We start from the raw sequence: 5948 nt of genomic DNA, 5'->3' as shown, positions 1-5948 counted from the left end.
AACTCCTTCCAAAGAGGGCTTGGGGAGAACCATGCTGAAGGAGCTGTAAGTGATATGGTCCCATTGCTACCCTTCTGCTCCTCCATATGTCTCCCCATCAGAAGTCTCCTGTGATCTATCTCACTGCCATGTCCATTGCTTCGCTATAAGCCCCTGCGTGTTTAGTGTTCCATCAAACATTGGATCCACCACAACTACCCTTTGCATGGCTTTCAATTGAAACTGGGACCTAAAAATCCTATTGTCCCGCTGAGCCTTAGGGGTGGGCAATTCAGAGACATGTCTCAGGAACCCAAGACTGTAACATGCACAGCTGTTGCTGGCATCCAAACGTGGTAGGAATTTGGGAGGCACTCTGAGCGTGTTGAGTGGCTTTTCCCTCTGCCCAACCCCTAGTGCCTCAGTATAAAAGCTTGTAAAAGAGGAGGTAATGACAAACAGTCACAGGACAGTAAAGCACTTCTGCAAGATGTTTAGGACTCTTCCATGTAAGCAAAAGAAGGGATTAGGTACAGGCTGGGGATTAATGGTGCTGCCTTGCCAGCTAGAGCAGCACCATGTCTTTAATGTGAAAGGGAGTCATGCTGTGTCCCTCCCATCAACCCTACCTTCTACTGGGACCATTTCCATGCCAAAGCTACTAAATCAAAAGGGATGTAATTTTTTGGCAACACAATCTGTGTCATGATGCTTCTCCACTTGATCTCATGATTACCTGGGGTTTGTACCACCACCCTTGGCTGATGCCCTGGGGCAGACTGGGATATGTATAAAAGAGCTGAGCCCTTCACAGCACTCTATCCAGCTTCCTCTGCTTGACTCTCCTCATCAACTGGGTAAGTCCAGCTCTTGGAAGATCCTTGGGCATCTCTCCCTGCACCCCTCAACACAGCCCTTTCCCCGTACCCTTCCCTGATCACAGGTGTGTTTTCCAGGGTTCCCTGAGTCTGCCTGAAAGATGTCCTGCTCCAACCTGTGTGTCTCTCCCTGTGGGGTGGCCGCCCCGGCCCCGCTGGCTGACACCGCCAACGAGCCCTGTGTGCGGCAGTGCCCCGACTCCACGGTGGTGATCCAGCCCCCGGCCTCGGTGGTCACCTTCCCCGGGCCCATCCTCAGCTCCTTCCCGCAGTACAGCGTTGTTGGTTCGGCAGGAGCGCCCGGCGTGGCAGGGGGCTACGGCGGCACTTTTGGAGGCCGTGGTGGTTTTGGAGGCCTTGGGGGTTATGGGTCATATGGAGGCCTTGGTGGCTACGGAGGCCTTGGTGGCTATGGAGGCTATGGAGGCTATGGGCTTTCTGGGGGCTACGGAGGCTATGGAAGCTGCGGATATGGCGGCTGGCGCCGAGGCCACAGGTACCTCAGTGGCAGCTGCGGGCCCTGCTAAGCCCCACTCTGGGTGCGGCTGCAGATGAAGGACAGCTCTGGAAAAGGCCCTGGTACGTCCCGACATGGTGCTCTGTGGAAGGACATGCCTCTGGCCTTGCTGTGCTCCAGAGCTTGGATGACTTGTGCCTGCCTGGGGCCCTGCTCTGCCTTTCCTCCTGCCCCACCTGAGCATCCCTTCAAGACTCCCTGCCCCCTGACGACAGAGACCCCCACTGGGTGCCTGCTCCTGCAGCACGGCTGATGCTCACTCTCACTCTGCCCACTGTCAGGAGGCAGGGGAAGGCTCTCGACAGGGCCCTGCTCTTCTCCCAACTCCCTCCTCCCCTGCACCTGCAATAAAAGCTCTGTTGCATCGCAATGTCGACTCCCGGATTTCCTTCATCCTTCCTTCTTCTCACTCCCCACTTCCCCCAGACCTCAGGACGTGTTGGTCGGGGCTGCCTGAGTCTCCCGCGGTTGTGGCCTTGGAGCACTGGGGCAGCTTGCTCAGAGTGCTGCGACTGATGATGTCAGTCCCAGCTGTGTTTTGTAGAGCACATCCCACAGAGCTTCCTCTGGTCTCCCACCAGCAACAAACACCGTCCTTTCCCAAAGCCCACCTTGAATATGGGAGAGTGCCATAGGTGCCTTGCAGAAGCTCTTCCAAATCCTCTGCAAAACCAGCATGCCTGGCATTACCTCCTTTTATTGCCTTGATATCAGCCACATGTGGACATCCAGGGAAATGGAGACGACCACTGCATGTGCAGGGCCGCTGCCACATGATCACCATGCCCCTGTGCCCACCTAGAGGTGGGAAGGGCTAAGGCAGACACAGCCAAGCCTTCCCAGGTTTCCTCTCAGAGCCTTGAAATGGCCACGGGTACCCAGTCAGAAGAAGCACAAAGCTCTGAGAGCAGGAGGTTGGACGGCCTACCCTCCTGAGGTCCCTCCCTTCCCCAAGTATCTTCTGCCCTAGTCATCTCAGCACGGCAAGGTAGTCTTGGGCAGAGACGGCTCCAGCCAGAGCCATGGGGAAGGGCAGTGTGGCAGCACGTTGGTCCCTGCTGGGGAGCTCAGAGAAAGAAGCCTCATCTGCAGGTGTGAACACCGAGGATGGGAAAACAGGCAGCAAAAGCACACGAGCAGGCAGGCGTTTTTTCCACCACCTGACTGAAGCTGCACGTCTTCTCTTTGCCTCGAGGCTGTTTCAGTCTCTGCCCATGCTCACATCTACCAAGATTCCCCTGCACTGACTCTCGGCCAGCCACCGTGTCCTGGCTCACGCGATGGCCCCGGCATGTCTGCTGAGGGCACAGTGGTGGAAGGGCGTTCTGGTGACCCCATGACGGCTACTGTGGGTGGGTGCTCTGGGGGGTTGTGGCAGCGTGGGCTGCTCAGTGGGCTGGCTGGTGAGGGAGGGCAGCCAAGGGCCATCTAAGGTCTGTCCAGAGCAGCAGTCTGTGGGCAGCTCTCTTGTTGTTCCCAGGCAGAGCCGTGTCCCCAGGCGGTGGGTGGGTGATTCAGGGAGTGCTGGGAAGAGCTTCTGATCAAGCACTGGGGGCAAGAGGCATCAGAAGTGCTCCAAGGAGCAGTGGAAGATGACGGAAAAACAGGGTGATGCAAAGGTGGAGGGGTGCAGGAATGTGGAGGGGATGGAGGCAAGGCAGCTGGGGAGGTGCTGGGGGTTGCTCACCCTCTCCCCTCTGGAGCCATGGCGTCCCAGGCGGCTCTGAGCTGGGCCTTTGCCCTTGGAGTGGCTCCATGGGCATCCTCATCCCCACAGCTCTGGGGCTGCAGGCAGCCCGTGGGGAATGGCCAGAGCGGGCGGCAAACTCACGGTGGGGCCCAGCAGCTCTTCTTGGGCTGCGCAGAGCAGGAGCCCAAAGTGGGGAGAAGACAGGGAGGCAAAGAGGGAGAGGCTGCTGTTGAAGGAGAAGAGCACGAGCCCTGCTGCAAGTGGCTGTCTGGAGGAGCGACGTGCTGCCAAGGTTTGCTCGTTTGGGCTGGCATGGAGTTCATTTTCTTTACAGACGCCAGCATGGGGCTATGTTTTGGATTTTGCTGGAAACAGTGCTGAGGATTCTGGGATGTTTTCGTTATTGCTTAGGCGTGCTTAGAAAGAGTCAAAGAGTTTTCTGCTTCTCACAGCTGCCCAGCAGCGAGTGGGATGGGGATGCACAAGAATCTGGGAGACAACACAGCTGGGAAAGCGGAGCCTAAGTGACCAGAGGGATATTCCATCCCACGTGACATTGTGCTGAGCATCGAAATCTGGGGGAAGCAGAAGGAAGGAGGTGGTGTTTGTACTGATGGAGTTTCTCTTACTCTTCCCAAGTGACAGCTGCAGATACCGAGGCCCTGCTGTCCTGGAGATGGCTAAACACCTGCCTGCTGGTGGGAAGTAGTGAGTGAATCCCTAGGTTTCCTTTGACTGGGCGTGTGGCTTCTTCTTTACATAATGAACTACCATCATCTCAACCCACGAGATTTCTCCTGTTTCATCTCCTGATTCTTTCTACCATCCCACGTGGGGACAACGACTGGGCATCTGGGTGGTGTTTAGTAGCTGGCTGGGGTTCAACCAAGATGCAAGGGGAGTCAGGAGGAAGCGAGGCAGCTCCTGCAGGTGCCCTTGCTTAGGCCACAATTGGGAGGTGGCTGGGACAGCCCAGGGTCAAAGGTCGCCACTCAGGGCATTGGGTATAGAGGAGGGATGAAGAACAACCAGGAGTCAACATTGCGCTGCAACAGAGCTTTTATTGCAGGTGCAGGGGAGGAGGGAGTTGGGAGAAGAGCAGGGCCCTGTCGAGAGCCTTCCCCTGCCTCCTGACAGTGGGCAGAGTGAGAGTGAGCATCAGCCGTGCTGCGGGAGCAGGCACCCAGTGCGGGTCTCTGTCGTCAGGGGGCAGGGAGTCTTGAAGGGATGCTCAGGTGGGGCAGGAGGAAAGGCAGAGCAGGGCCCCAGGCAGGCACGAGTCATCCAAGCTCTGGAGCACAGCAAGGCCAGAGGCATGTCCTTCCACAGAGCACCATGTCGAGACGTACCAGGGCCTTTTCCAGAGCTGTCCTTCATCTGCAGCCGCACCCAGAGTGGGGCTTAGCAGGGCCCGCAGCTGCCACTGAGGTACCTGTGGCCTCGGCGCCAGCCGCCATATCCGCAGCTCCCATAGCCTCCGTAGCCCCCAGAAAGCCCATAGCCTCCATAGCCTCCATAGCCACCAAGGCCTCCGTAGCCACCAAGGCCTCCATATGACCCATAACCCCCAAGGCCTCCAAAACCACCACTGCCTCCAAAAGTGCCGCCGTAGCCCCCTGCCACGCCGGGCGCTCCTGCCGAACCAACAACGCTGTACTGCGGGAAGGAGCTGAGGATGGGCCCGGGGAAGGTGACCACCGAGGCCGGGGGCTGGATCACCACCGTGGAGTCGGGGCACTGCCGCACACAGGGCTCGTTGGCGGTGTTAGCCAGCGGGGCCGGGGCGGCCACCCCACAGGGAGAGACACACAGGTTGGAGCAGGACATCTTTCAGGCAGACTCAGGGAACCCTGGAAAACACACCTGTGATCAGGGAAGGGTACGGGGAAGGGGCTGTGTTGAGGGGTGCAGGGAGAGATGCCCAAGGATCTTCCAAGAGCTGCACTTACCCAGTTGATGAGGAGAGTCAAGCAGAGGAAGCTGGATAGAGTGCTGTGAAGGGCTCAGCTCTTTTATACATATCCCAGTCTGCCCCAGGGCATCAGCCAAGGGTGGTGGTACAAACGCCAGGTAATCATGAGATCAAGTGGAGAAGCATCATGACACACATTCTGATGAAAAAATTTATATCCCTCTTTATATGCGGTTAAAGGCGTGCCAACAGTCCTTGGAGAGGATAGGGTTGATGGGAGGGTCAGACCATGACACATGGTTACATGAAAGACAAGGTGCTGCGGTAGCTGATGTCACAGCACTAATAATCCCCAATCTGTCCGAAATCCCCCACTATGACTACCTCTAAGACTCCCATGCACCGTACAGAATATGGAGTGCCCAACCACGTCGCACCACGCTGCTGCTCCTGTAGTCATAGCCCGCGGCAACAGCCCAGTCACGCACCAGAGCCAGCGGTGCTCAGAGTCCCTCCGCATGTGCCTGTGGGGACACGTGCAGCCTGGCTCTCTGCAGGTGTTTGGCCAGCCTCTCCTGGCACAGCCCTCAATGCCCAGTGGAGTAGTTGAGTCCCGCCAGAGGCAGCTTGAGGAGGACCATGCTCAGAGACACGTGTCCATGGAAGCCGAGAGTGTCCGCATCCCCTTCCTGCCCTCCAGCTCCCCTGTGCGTGTCTCCTCTCCCACACGAGCTTGCCTCCTGATCTCACCACTCCCCAACCATGTTTGTGTTGAGGCACCGGGTGTATGGGTCTTTGCCCCACACATCAAAGAGTGCCCCTGGTTCTTGCATGGCTGTTAACTGGGCACTCCCAAACACACCCTGTCAAGCATGGCCATGGAGATGGCCAAGGCCGAGGGATGCCCCTGACCTGTTACCCGAAAGGGACCCCAGTCGACAATGGCTTTGGGAGATGGTGGGCATTTGGGAG

Source organism: Phalacrocorax aristotelis, chromosome 25, assembly GCF_949628215.1.
Source record: "Phalacrocorax aristotelis chromosome 25, bGulAri2.1, whole genome shotgun sequence".
Lineage (NCBI taxonomy): Eukaryota > Metazoa > Chordata > Aves > Suliformes > Phalacrocoracidae > Phalacrocorax > Phalacrocorax aristotelis.
This window is presented reverse-complemented; position numbering follows the sequence as displayed.